This window comes from Arvicola amphibius, chromosome 6, assembly GCF_903992535.2.
Source record: "Arvicola amphibius chromosome 6, mArvAmp1.2, whole genome shotgun sequence".
Lineage (NCBI taxonomy): Eukaryota > Metazoa > Chordata > Mammalia > Rodentia > Cricetidae > Arvicola > Arvicola amphibius.
In genome coordinates this window covers 153,730,177-153,742,859 of record NC_052052.2, presented here as the reverse complement: position 1 = coordinate 153,742,859, position 12,683 = coordinate 153,730,177, and the positions used below count along the sequence as shown (strand labels likewise).

At 45.9% G+C, this 12,683-nt stretch overlaps 1 protein-coding gene across 3 annotated transcripts in view; it reads left to right on the top strand.

Annotated features, from left to right (window-relative positions):
• The window catches only part of Spock1 (SPARC (osteonectin), cwcv and kazal like domains proteoglycan 1), a 454,175-nt gene that overhangs the window by 313,237 nt on the left and 128,255 nt on the right, over window positions 1-12,683 (top strand). The gene's annotated exons all lie outside the window — the stretch shown is intronic.

Here is a 12,683-nt window from a genome sequence, read left to right as displayed (position 1 = left end):
CAATATGGGGGTCGTCCTCTTCCTTGAGTGACCCTGGTGCCCAGGAAGGTTACAGTCAAGAAAGCAGGAAGTGGCCCTTCATTGTTTTGGTTGCCACTGACAGTCTGAGCATGATGAACAGCCTTTCAGAAACTGGAACCTCCCACAGCAGTGGCTTTATTAGCTCCAGGGTGACACCCTGGGAGTCTGCAGAATGGGTGCTTTCTCTCTCCGGGTCTTGTCGGTAGCCATTCACACTGGCTCCTTTGGCTCATCCTCCTGGGACATGCTGTGATGGTCTTTACCTTCTGGGTGACCTCCCCTGGATTTTGCTGGGGGGTAGCACCCCTCCCCTGACAGTAAAACAGAGCTTCTCATTGGAGCGATGCACAGCCTCTGTCTTCCCTAGTCTGACGTCTGATGCTACAGACGTGACCACTGTGATCCTTGGCCGGGGATTGCGTTCAGTGTTGTTGCAAGTGCGAAGCACTGAGATGTGTCTGGCTGTTTTCTAGGCTGGCGCTTCTGCCCCGGAGTCAGATGGGTCCTGCCCTGGACCCCAGAGTGGTGCTCAGCGATTGCCCTTCAGTTCCTCCGGGCAGTTTTTAAATCAGATAAAAATATTTTGGTCTCTATTCTGCAAGTGAAGAGCTGAAGCAGTAAGAAGCATCGATAATTTGCATATACATGTTTAAAAGCCTTTCAGTTAATGTAATATTTATTTATTTTAGAATTTCATATACTATATTTTGATCATATTTTCCCTGCTTCAAATCCTCCCACATCCTTTCTCACCTCCTTACCCACCCAAATTCATACCCTATAAAACAACAACCAAAAAAGGACACACACACACACAAAAACCAACCAACCAAACAAACAAACACAGACAAAAATATAAGTCTGGAGTCTGTTTTGTGTGGCTAACCACTCCTGAGTGTGGAGCCTGCCCTGGAGTGTGGTTGATATGCCTCTGTGGTCTCTCCATTGAAGAAAGCTGACTTCTCTCTCCCAGCAGCGATCAATGACAAATAGCTTCTTGGCTTGGGGTGTGGCTTGTGCCCACCCCCTCTTCTCTGTGCTGGGATTTTGCCAGCCATAGACATATGCAAGTCATTACTGAGTGGGATGTAAGAATAAGTTCGTTGATATCATTTGAAACCCCGTTTCAGGTACCCATACTCCAAGAAAACCACCCCAGTCCTCCCACCACGTGATTTCTGCCTTTTAGGAGAGAAGGAAATGAGCCTTCATTACTGGCAAGGAAGAGAATGCCCCCAATTAGGGATAATCTCCAAAGCGGTTCAACCACTTGGTCTCCTGTATATGTGTGTGCACATATGCATGTGTGCACATGTGAATGTATGTTTCAGGGCATCCTTCCCATGCTTTCCCTAGACTTTGATGAAATACCAAATAAGGGATTTTTAGTCTTAAATTCAAATATAACCAGCTATACAAGGCATTGTTCTGGGCACACCACACTTCTGAGCCTCATTCTCAGCTTATGTGGCAAGTATAGACCCCAGATCCTACATCCATTAAACTGATAATAGCTTTGGACATGGCTTTAGGAAGGAAACAGAAGTGGGTTCAATTCCTCCGGGCCTATGTAAATTTGATCAATAAGTTTGTGAGTCTAAATTTGTATTTCTTCATCTGTTAAATGGATTTAATGTGAAGACACAGTGTATTTTGTGTGAAAGTTTAATATAGGTGATGGTGTACAATGACAGTTTAATGTCCAACAATGCCAGCTAGTCTAACCATCAGTGAAACAGTTATCATACTAGTTATTCTCTGAGTAATTCTGGAAGCTCAGTCAGAACTCTTCCTCCCAGCTGCATATGTTCCTGAGAAAGCAGCAGCTTCCCTTTCTCAGTCTGAGTGTGCTGCCTTCAAGCCTTTGGACTGGATCTCAAGGGTTATGGTGACATTTCTGCTGCCACTTTGTGCTTTGCAACAGGGAAGACAAAGAAAATGACTGAGTTTCTAATCATAGGGTCTATTCATTGCTAGAAAAATAGCTCAAGAATGTGCTTTGGTTAAGATGGTACACCCTCTTCCTTAGCAGGAAGGGAGGTGATCTGGCCCAAGGAGACCTGTGGTGTGGTCGCTGTGGTTGTATCCCCAAATATCCTTCTGAGAAGTGGGATTTCTCCGCCCTCGGTAGTAGCCATGTGTGTATCTCCTTGGATGCCTTCCCGGATGAAGCATCTGCCCTTCTACAGTAAACTTCAGGGGTCCCCCAGAGTAGAGACGGCACACTGATAACTCTATTTTTCACCTATCTGAGAACTGCTTTTTCATTCTGTAAAATATCTATAGAGAATCCTGCTAGCCGAGCTGGCCTCTCCCAGCTCAAGGGGAAAATGTCTCTAGACTTTGAGAAGCCGCTGACAGACCGGGAGCGAGCTGGGAGACCTCAGCTGATGAGAACACCCCCCTCCCCAGCGCAGACTGACTTGCAAGTGGATCAGGGGCAAGGCTGGGGAATGCCCCAGCGAGGGAAGGCTGTGGCCTGAATGTGGGGCTCAAGTGGGTAGAGCAGCTCCTGGGAACACAGGACTGTGGACACCGTGTTTCAGGGCTGGCGTCTCCTCCAGCTCTTTGAGGAGGAGGCGTGTGGGGATTTCATCCGGAGGCTCCCGCTGCATTCACATCCTTCTCAGAGAACTCTTGTGGAAATTCTTTCACTCCTTCCTGCTGGTAGGCAGTGCTGGCCGTGTGGGAGGAGGTAGATTCACGGCCATATGTTCCTGCTTCGCAGTCTCCGTGGGATCACTGGTGAACTGCAGAGTGAAGGATGTGGTTAGAATGGCTTCTTGTTGATGTCTTAAAAATTCTCGGTCTACCTTTGGAATGATGGTTGATGCTTATTATGGAAAATATTTTAAAATTACAAAAAATAAGTAGGAAGTAGGTAAAGGCCACAGTGTTTAAATGCAGTAATTAAAATATTTCAGTAAGTTCTGTCTAGTTTCTAGCTTTTCTTGTCTCTGTTAAAATTTATTTATTTTATGTATATTATTTTGCCTGCATGTACGTGTGTGTAGCACACATGTGCCTGATGTCCTCAGAGATCAGAAGAGGGTATTGGATCCCTTGAAGCTGAAGTCATAGGTGTTTATGAGCTGTCACGAGGGTGCTGGGCACAAAGCCGTCTTGTGGAAGAGCAGCCAGTGCTCTTAGCGGCTGAGCATCCCTTCGACTTCTGTTTTGCTTATTGACTTGTTTTTGTCAAAACTTATTTAACAAGTGGCCTATATAATATATAAAATTTAGTGTTGATATTTATACATGAACACTTTAGGGTATTATAAAATTTTAGTGATTGCATAACATGCTGTATAAAAATTTCACTTGAGAGATGGATCACATTTGGAAACACACATACTAAGTCTATTAAACTTTCAGAAGAAAATGATGTGAGATTTCTGTCCTTGGGTTTGATTAAGACTTCCTAATTGTGACATAGCAAATGAGATTTTACCCAAATTGAAGATGTCCGATGTTCTGTAGATACTCTTACATTTTTTAAAAGAAAAGTTCAGTCATGCTGAGAAGGAATATTTCAGAGGGTTTGTGTTACATATATGACATGTAAAAGTACTCTCATGTGTGTTTATATCAGCTTCATTTAGAGTCACACCACACACACACACACACACACACACGAACTCAAGGTGAGCTGATTAGCCAGTTGTGCCCTAACCATTATAATTGATACTAATCGAATACCAAAAGGGATCAGACTCATGTAAGTATGTAGTGTACCATCTCCATACCCTCCCTTCTGGGGCCAAACCAGCTATAAGGGACACAGACTCCGTGTCTGGGGTGACAGGAAACACACAGTCGCCTGGGAAGAGGAGAATATGGAGTATAGGTGAATGGCTGAGCATCCTATATCTCATGGCCACAAGGCAGATCCCTTGGGAAACAGAGATGCCAGACTCAATCCTGGGATGCCAGAGCCCTATTCGTAACCGAGTCTGCTTGCAATGGAAGGAGATGTTTAAAACAATGTCTTATTATTCATAGTTTTTTTTTAATCCTCTCTGAGGTATTCTTAGGATAATATTGTTAAGGGATGGAGCCTGCAGAGGGCTCTGCTGCCAGGGTCTCTCTGCTATTGGGTTGTGATCAGATGCTTGGGGAGATGGAGGAGGTGGGGTCTCCTCACAGAGGGCTGAGCATTGATTTTTCTCTCTCTCTTGCCATTGATTTTCATTTGGAGAATAGAAAATTGAAGCATTTGTTTGGGGCCGTCCAGACAAGCCACACTCTCTGATTCTGACGGTGTGTTGTGAATGGGGAGACCGTGTCAGAATGGGACTTGCACTGTCTAAGTGGACCCTCAAAGCCTTGGGGAGCGGTGGGTACTCATCTATTTTTAAGTAAGGAGTGAGACGGCCCAACTTCCCAGAGGGCTGGGCCTCTCTCATGTAATGGCCCTTCATCTCTGCTTCCTCCTTATCTGGAATAACAACTAATTCTCTGCGCCAACCAAGAATTTAGATGCCGTCGAGGCTCTTGGTACAGTAGACACATCTCAGGGCTTTCTCTCTTTTATGTGAACTTGAAAAAAAGAATCAAAGTGTTTGAGGTCAGAGAGAAACACATCACAGGATGTGCCTCAAATACCAAACTCTCAGAGGATATTTGAAAGGATGGGGTTATTTCATCTCAGTTTTGTCTTACAACAAAGCACTGCCTCTTGCTACAGGGGCTTTGAACCGGTTGATTATACACACACATAGCTGTGGAGGCTTGGGAGGCACGTGAGCACGTGGAAGGCACCAGGTTTCCAGGCGCCTGCCTGGCTTTCTGATGCTTCGCCCATCAAGGCATTTCGAGTTATCATCGGGTCGTGGGGACCACCTTCATTACTAGGAATCTGCACTGGCTGTGGCTTATGTCCCTTCCATGAGGGACCATGCGCTGCTGTGGGTTTCATTTTAAACTCAGAGATCTCCATGGGCAGAGCTCAAGCCCAAGAACTTGGTGGTATTCCTCTGCTGGCAATGGAACCATCAACACTAAGTTTGGGTTCACCGTCTTCTAAGTCATTCACGTACTCGATAAACGAAGACTCCACCATGGCCTTTTTTTTGGCAAAGGCATACAATTTGTGTATTTGGAGCTTATGCCAATTATATACCCCTGAAGAAGGAGAGGGTGTGGATGTTTCAAACCAGCGTGGCTGACTGCTTACTGTGTGTCAGAAGAACTTTACGTGGATGGGTCTTCTTCTCACAGCTCTCTGCACTGGATCCCCCAGGTGACTAAAGCCGCTACTCGGGTTACATAAATAATTGTTCCCAATTGCGCACGACCAATAAGGGGCAGATTTTCATCTATCTGCAGATTCTTTGCCTTGTACTTAGGTCATACAGCAGCCACTGGAGATGTGAGGCCACCTAGGGATGATCTCCAAAGGGAAGTCGTTGTTCTCCTGGCGCCTAAGGTCCCATTACGCAGAACCCTGAACCCCTTTCTTCTAGTTCTTGCACTTTATCAAGCAATTGGTCTGGTCCCTGGTTTGGCACCGATTTCCTCTTTTCTGTGCCCACACCAATTGCTCCTTTGCAATTGGTATTCCTGGAAGCACATGTCACTTATACATAGAGATACTGAATTAATTTAAACCCTGAGGTCTTACAGCCCAGACAGAGAGGTCTACCCAGCCAGCTTCAGGTGACATCGAAAGTATGGCTTTTAAGAGAAACAGAAACAGGGCTACCGTTTACCTGTGCCTGGGATGCAGGCGGGCCTGGTCTCGGGGTCTCCCCTGGGTACGGCTTTGCAGTCCAAGCCCACGTCCTCCTTCCTCTGTTTTCCTTCATGAAACTGAAAGCACCGATGGTCTGATCTGGATGACAGGATCAGTGGAGAGAGTAAAGAGCAAGTCATATTAGAAGTGTGAGTAATGGCCTGGGCTCTTCAGTCCCTTGAAGCAGGGACAGCGAGGGGACAGCACCTAAGGCAGACACCGCATGGTGAGGCATGCATTATATTGCAGGGCAGATTTGTAAAGATACACTTGATTCTATTTAAATTCTCTGCTTCTTGAGAATGTCATGCAGGAGTGCTGTCTCCACATCATTTCTCCCCTCCCTCCCCCTTCAGTTCCTCCCGTGCTTCCTTCTCAAATTCATGACCTCTTCAGGGGTTATTGTCATGCAACACACACACACACACACACACACACACACACACACACACAGCCTACCGAGTTAAATTTCATGTTCTATGTACACATTGGTGTTTAGGGATGACTTTGGGGTGGGCTGAGTCACCTACCAGAGGCTCATTTCTGGAGAAAATAGATTCTCCCTTTCTTGGCAGCCAAAGGTAGGGTTTTGTAAATTTCCCCACTGTGTCAATAGATGTTGTCATTATACAGCTCCTGTTTAGGTGATCACAGTGTGAGGCTTCATGGTTTGACTTCCCTGTCACATGCAGAAGTTTCTGTCTTCCCACACCCACCCTGGTCCTTACTCTGATCGTCTTTCCCTCCTTCTTGGTTTTCCCTGAGCCTCAGGATGAGGGGCTGCATTGTGGATGCATCAATTGGAGTTGGACAACCTGCATTCACTTGTTTTCTTTCTGCATTTTGACCGCTTGCCGTCTGCTGCACAAAAAGGTGTCTAGATCTACAAAGATGTTTTTAATGAACAAATACAAATTTTCTAGTATAGTATAGCACCCTTGTGTTGCCCTGCCTTGTACCTATTTTTCTTCAAAGCTCATACTTTCAAAGCTACTGAAACAGGCTGGGTAGGATAGGCTTAACTACCACAGGCTCCTTGGTAAGTTTCATACTTTGGTGAGGCATTTTCTGGGTGTGGCCCTCAGGGGCCAGAACTCTACCCATTTTTTCTTCTAGGCTCCCAGGCCCTCAAAGGTGGCTTCATAGATTACTTTTGACTCTACAGCACAGGTTCCTTGTGATTTGTGATGCTTTTCTTTTTTTTTTTTTTTCTTTTTTCTTTTTTTTTTTTTTTTTGAGCTGACCACTGTATCCAGGAAATAAAGAATAATTTATGGTTGACTTTTAGGATGTGCCTGGGCCCAGATGTTCACAGGACCCACATCTGTGGCTCTGAGAGGACAGGTATTTTACAGGGCACAGGTTTGCTTAAGGACACCCTCCCGTTTCCTGCCTCCATGTCTGATGAAGGCATTCAGAGCTCTGCATGCTGTCTCCAATGATGAGATTCTAGGCGGTGTTTCTGTGTCTGTTTATTAAGTCGGGTACCCAGTGGCAAACCTGTGGCTGTAAAATTAAGTGTGTGAGAAAACATTGGCTGAGGTGGGTGTGCCATTTTTAATAGATAATCACTGGTGTGATTTCCTTGCGGGATCATGTCTTGCTGATGACACGCAGGTGTGGATCACGCTCGCGCATCTGTCTCTGCTCATCGTGAAATGAACAAGCTTGTACCCTGTAGCACGCTGGAGTTGTAACATGCTCACCGCCCATCCTGAGGACATCCTGAGGACACAGGTTTTGGGGGCACATTAGCAATCAGGGAGGCCTGACACATGTGGTCCCTCCATGCACGCTGGAGTTGTAGCATGCTCATCGCCCATCCTGAGGACATCCTGAGGGTTATGGGGGCACATTAGCAATCAGGGAGGCCTGATACATGTGGTCCCTCCATGCACAAAAGTTGTAAGATTGAAGTTTCCCACTTTTGCGCCTTTCTGTTTTAGTTTCCTTAAATTCTCTCATTGTCCTATAGCTCCTGAATCTACTTTGCCTGCTACTGCTTTGCTAAACTCATCAGGATCCCTACTTGTAGGTTTTTAGTTTCAATGTCTCATACCAGTTGAATTCGACCAGTGAACCACGAAAGACGTTCTTTATAGGCACCAGCACTGTAGTAGAGCCCATTCTGGGCACTGACCTTACAGACTCGTGGACCAGGAAATGGGTTCCTTTAGATGGGCTTTCTATCTTTAGATGGACTTGTGTTCTACATAGAATATCCTCAAGATAATGCTGTCTTCAGTATTCTTCATGGAGAGGGTGGGTGGAAGCAAGGCTTTCTGTGCACAGAGGAACAAAAGCGATGATGTTAATTAGTTTGCTCAGAACTACACATGTTCAAATGTTCCACATTCTAGATTATATCATGGTGCTCAGAAGTACACATGTTCAAATGTGCAATGTTCTAGATCATATGGTGCTCAGAACTACACATGTTCAAATGTTCCACATTCTAAATTATATCATGGTGCTCAGAAGTACACATGTTCAAATGTGCAATGTTCTAGATCATATGGTGCTCAGAACTACACATGTTCAAATGTTCCACATTCTAGATTATATCATGGTGCTCAGAAGTACACATGTTCAAATGTGCAATATTCTAGATCATATCATGGTGCTCAGGACTACACGTTTGAAGGGGCGTGGTCGATCGGCAATTATGATTAACCAGACTAGCTTTAATATATAATATTCAGCTTTAATAAAGGAAAGAAAAGGAAACTTACAAAAGCCAAGGTTCAAGCCAGGAGCACAGGGAAACAAAGAGGGTCAAAACAAACAAACATGGATCTTTTAAAAGTATTTGGAGCCCCGGAGGGGTCACGCCCCTCAGTCAAAGGGATTGGCCAGCTCCCCCATCACATGTTCAAGTGTGCAATCTTCTAGATCATATCATGGTGCTCAGGACTACACATGTTCAAATGTACAATGTTCTAGATCATATGGTGCTCAGAACTACACATGTTCAAATGTTCCACATTCTAAATTATATCATGGTGCTCAGAAGTACACATGTTCAAATGTGCAATGTTCTAGATCATATGGTGCTCAGAACTACACATGTTCAAATGTTCCACATTCTAGATTATATCATGGTGCTCAGAAGTACACATGTTCAAATGTGCAATATTCTAGATCATATCATGGTGCTCAGGACTACACGTTTGAAGGGGCGTGGTCGATCGGCAATTATGATTAACCAGACTAGCTTTAATATATAATATTCAGCTTTAATAAAGGAAAGAAAAGGAAACTTACAAAAGCCAAGGTTCAAGCCAGGAGCACAGGGAAACAAAGAGGGTCAAAACAAACAAACATGGATCTTTTAAAAGTATTTGGAGCCCCGGAGGGGTCACGCCCCTCAGTCAAAGGGATTGGCCAGCTCCCCCATCACATGTTCAAGTGTGCAATCTTCTAGATCATATCATGGTGCTCAGGACTACACATGTTCAAATGTACAATGTTCTAGATCATATGGTGCTCAGAACTATACATGTTCAAATGTTCCATGTTCTAGATCATATCATGGTGCTCAGAAGTACACATGTTCAAATGTGCAGTGTTCTAGATCATATCATGGTGCTCAGAAGTACACACGTTCAAATGTGCAATGTTCTAGATCATATGGTGCTCAGAACTACACCTGTTCAAATGTGCAATCTTCTAGATCATATCATGGTTGCCTTTGTCTCTGTGGCTGCTATAACAGAATGCCAGATAACTAAACGACTTCTAAACAAAGGATTTTTATTTCCCAGAATCCTAGAGTTGGAGAAATAATGCAGGTACCTTGCCTAGTGTGAACTATTTCCTGGTTTTTAGAGGTTCTCCCTTTGCCCAACCCTCATGTGGCAGGAGGAACCACTGATACCTCCCCAGGCTCGTTTATGAAGTCACTAATCTGGAGAGATGACTCAGGGGTTAAGAGCACTTGCTGCTCTCACAGAGGACTTTGGTTTAGTTCTCAGTACCCATATCAGGCAGCTCCTGACCAGCTGTAACTCCAATGCCAGAGAATCATCTGGCATCTCCGAGCATGGGGCTTGCGCGTGGTGCATGTATATGCATGCCAGCAAAGCACTCGTACACATAAATTAAAAAAATTCTAAAAACAATAAAAGCACTAGTCCCAGTCCTGCTCTCCAGACCCAGCCACCTCCCAGGCACCCTACTTCCTAATATCTTAGCATCGGGAACTTGGTTTCAGTCTACAAACTTCAGTGTTGAGGGAGCAGAGGCATTCTTTCTCTGTACTCCATTCTAACCCTGGATCTTCCCAGTTCATGTCCTTCCAGATTTCCTAGCAGTTTCTTTAGCTCATTTCACTGCCAACTTTAAAGTGCAAATTCCACACTCAAAAGAAAATGCAGATGAGACTCAATCCATCCTTGGGTGACTGTTTGCTTGCGAGTCTGTGAACAGGGGCACTTCCTGAACACAAGCGCTGGGACAGAGCCAAGGTGTCTTCATGATGACACAATCCATTCACCTCATATCTCTTGTGCCTGCTTCAGGACTTGACACAGGATAGGTGGTCAACAGAGCCTCATGATGACACAATCCACTCACTTCATGTCTCCTGTGCCTGCTTCAGGACTTGACATAGAATAGGTGCTCACCAAATATTTTGTAGGTTAAAGGTCAGTTAAGGGAAAAGCTAGATACGTGGGACCAGGAGAACTTGCTTAGTTAGGAATTGAGATAGTCACTAAGTTACAAAATGTTGCTTGAAATGAGGGTTACCGTGACGTGGGGCCAGGAGCACCCCCTTATGTTTCCTGCACAGAACTCACCCCACTCATGAGCACACAGAAATAACTCAGAAGATGTTCATGGAAGTCCCCAGGGCCCCTGGATGTCATATGTCTGTCTCATTTTGTTCTCTGGGAAGAGCTGGATTCCAGGGCTCTGCCCTTGTCTGACCTGCAACCTACTTCTCTAGATTCTTCTCTTTGCCCAACACCCTGTCCCTGTGCACAGTGACTGTACACACGGAAAGGTCAGCTCTCTTCTGGAGTGCGGAATGGCATTTGTCTCACGGAGCTGCTGGTTTGTGTTCCTCCTGTTCTGGTGCTGCAGAATGACCTTTACACCTCCTTAAGAAAGGGACCAGCATTGAATGCCCTCCGGTCCAGCTGCCTGTGCCAGGCCCTGCATGGTTCTGGCTATGCCTGAGCCCTCTTGAATGCCCAGCTTTCATTCCTAAGGACTGCTCCAACCAGGAGGCTTGTAGACCACAGACTTCTTTCTAAGGTCAGACTCTTCATTGGCCTGTGGAACTCAGTTCACCTTTCTAGCTCCCAAGAACAGGAGTAGATAGAGTTACCTGAGGCCATGTCACCCCGCCCCCACCCGCAGTCAGCAGGACACCTGGGACTGGAGTCAGCACCATTTGCATCATTCACTGTCTGAGAAGACTTAGAAAACAGAGGACTGGAGAATGAAACACCCACCCCTCCAAGGGGCCTTTGGATGGTGGTTGCCACTTTCTGCCCATGTGAGCCCAATCTATACCTGCATACCCAGTGGAAAAAGCCAGGAAAAGGTTGGATTCATTGTCTCTGCACCTGCTCTCCACCTCACCAGTTTCTTCAGGAACAAATCCACCCTCCCTCATGTTATGAGAGAAAGTGGACATGCTGCTGGGGTGGCCTTGGTGACTGTCCGTGGCCCTTTGGAGGTACAGGCAAACACTTTGTATCGATGGTTCTCGAGGGGGTAGGTGGTAAAAACTGCTCTAGCAGAGGGTGGGGTAACGGAGGAGGGCTCTACCCAGGGGCCATTGCAGTTGTCCCCTGACAAGGCTGCAGTGCCTGTGGGTTGATAAAATTCACCGAGAAGAACCGTTCTGGAGAAGGTTTCAGGGAAGAGCGTCAGCTTTTATTGCACCGAGCAACCACTGGGAGCCTGTTGACTGCAACCACTTAGCGCATTGTCTCACAGAGACGCGAGCACCCACACACCACGGTCTCTGTGCAGAAAAAGCACATGAAAGGAGGCATAGAGAGCGCAGACTCCTGAGCAGGCCAGCCACCGGCTACTCACACCACTCCAGAATTCAGTGTTCTGACTTCTGGGAGTACTCGGGAGCAGGGTGCACCACGCCTCTTAGAAGCACAGTGTACCACGTAGGCTGACCACCAGGTCATGCTTGAGTTTTCTCCTACACTAGTGATCCCTACTTTTGGAGTATAGATAGGTACATTGCTGACCGACTGACCTTTTTGATTCCGTCTTGTCAAATCTCTTTCATGGAAGGAAAATCAACTTAAAGATTTGTATGTAAGAATACTCCGTGTGCTTGATCGCAGCCTGGAAGAAATAAAAGTATTCCCTCTTCAAGTGACCTCTGAATTTGGCAGAATTTTGCCCACTCAACGCCCTTAAGACAGCACTAAGGCCTTTGGCTGACTTTCCTCGAGCAGAGCTAACAGGTTATTGTCTTCTTGGTAACTTGTCCACATTCATCCAGGTCTCTCCGTGTGAAACAACTGGGAAAAGAGCTGTGTGTACACTGTGTTCACATGCACGTGTGTGTGTGTGTGTGTGTGCGAGTGTGTGTTCACATACAAACAGGCTTGGTGATGCAGAGGTAGCTGAGACATTCTCTGAGAAGAACGGCACGTGAGCTGCACCCCTAGGAAGGGATGGGGGAGACTCTGAAAGAAGATGAGTGTAAGCCAAGGAAGCTAGGTTTAGTTTCAGAGAGCATCAGCCAGAGCTCTCTAGCAGTGAAGCCCACAGAGATAAGAAGACACCGCGGTGCTTCTTTGCGGTGCTTCTTTATCTTTTTCCTGCTAGCACTGACTGCGAAGACAGCTTTGAGATCCAGGGGCATGTGGCACAGATGAATGGAGGCTCTTCCTTCCTGCTGCCCTTTTGGAGAATGACCCAGTCGTGATGGTTTGTGGGTAATAGTGTG